Here is a 1,619-nt window from a genome sequence, read left to right as displayed (position 1 = left end):
TCTGCCCTATCAAAAGGCCAAAGCAGTTTCTTTATTCAACCAATGAAAGCAACACAAATACAGAAGGACCTTCTACACCAAACTCTAGCTGATAAAAATATTGTATGGCTCGTCCTGCCAACAGGTGGAATCTGCAGTCTGTAAGCTGACTTGATGCCCACATTTACTTTGAACAATGTATATGACAAAGGTTTTGCTTTTTGATTTTCAGAAGTTAGGGTGCTTTCAAACATAAGATTTGAATTTTTCTCCTTTTCTTGCTTGCTCACAATCCAAAGCTAACAAAGCTTGTACAAGACTAATGACCAAACACTGTTTTCAAATAAGTATCTAGTTATAATTCTCAAGGCACATGGTAGAGGCTACTTGAACTCTCCCAAATCCAGTCAGTTTGCCACGTGACCTATATATCTGAAGAATTCCAGTTGAGACCAGAAGAACTACACAGCCTCTGAGCCTGAGATTTAAACTTACGCACAGATAGATCATTAATTTAGGTACTATATAATCACCAATGGAAAATAATATATTGTACAATTATAATTTATAATGGCTCTTTCACTGATTCTCTACATACTTTTTAGGTAAAAAAGCAAGTTTTACCTTTGAATTTTACATACTACTCGTATTTTTAATAAAAAATATCCTTTTCTGTAAAAGTCCAAACTGTAAATGACTTGCCTTTTATCTGTTCCACCAGTTCTTTGAGATCCTGAATTTGAGCTATTCTAATTGAGTTCTGTTTTTTCTCTTGATATCAAATAATCAAGAACAAATTGGCAGCTAGGCAGTGGTGGCACATGACTTTAATCCCAGCACACAGGAGGCAAAGGCAGGCAGATCTACATGAGTTCAAGGCTAGCCTGTTATACAAAATCTAGTTCCAGTATGGTTTTCAAAGCTACAGAGAAACCCTGTCTAGAAAAGCCAACAAAAAATAACAAATTGGCTAAATATCATATCTGATTCAGTCAGCCATTGTCATGTGACATGGATTATACCATGCAGTAAACACCAAAGGACATTTTACTCCATTGCTACCTTCTTGTAAAAATGATACATTACTTTTCAGTTTTTAAAAGTATATATTTTCAATCTTATGGCATTTCTCTTCTTATAGATAAGAAAACCAATAGGTCAATAGGATTTTAAATTAAGCAAAAATACAAACTCCCTGTAGTCACTCTTCTTTCTCCTCAAGTGACCCATTACCACATTTTTACTTTGGCTCTGGCCAAATTTCTGTGGTCCTTGGAAACAATTCCCATGGGCAAATAAATGTACACAGAGTAGCAATCTCAGAATTCTATGGCAACTCTTCAGTGTCTTTCCCATGTTGATAATTAGCCACCTAATAGAGGTACAACGCTTGACTTTTTATGCTAAGCCATGGCACAGGCTCGGCATACTTGTTTTATCTAACTTGTGATCTTCCCAACACTGATTCAGGTAGGTTAGAGGGACGGAAGCTGACTTTCCGTCATTTTCTATAGTTAGCTCACAACATTCTGAGGTTTATATTGATGTGTGTGTATGTATGTGTGTGTGTTATACTTTGCTTGTTCTGACCTACCTATCCAGCACTTCCTTGTACCTCTGTCTATACCACTGATAGAAAC

The sequence above is a fragment of the Microtus ochrogaster genome, unplaced genomic scaffold (genome assembly GCF_000317375.1).
Source record: "Microtus ochrogaster isolate Prairie Vole_2 unplaced genomic scaffold, MicOch1.0 UNK198, whole genome shotgun sequence".
In the NCBI taxonomy this organism is placed as follows: domain Eukaryota; kingdom Metazoa; phylum Chordata; class Mammalia; order Rodentia; family Cricetidae; genus Microtus; species Microtus ochrogaster.
Note: the sequence above shows the minus strand (reverse complement) of the source record.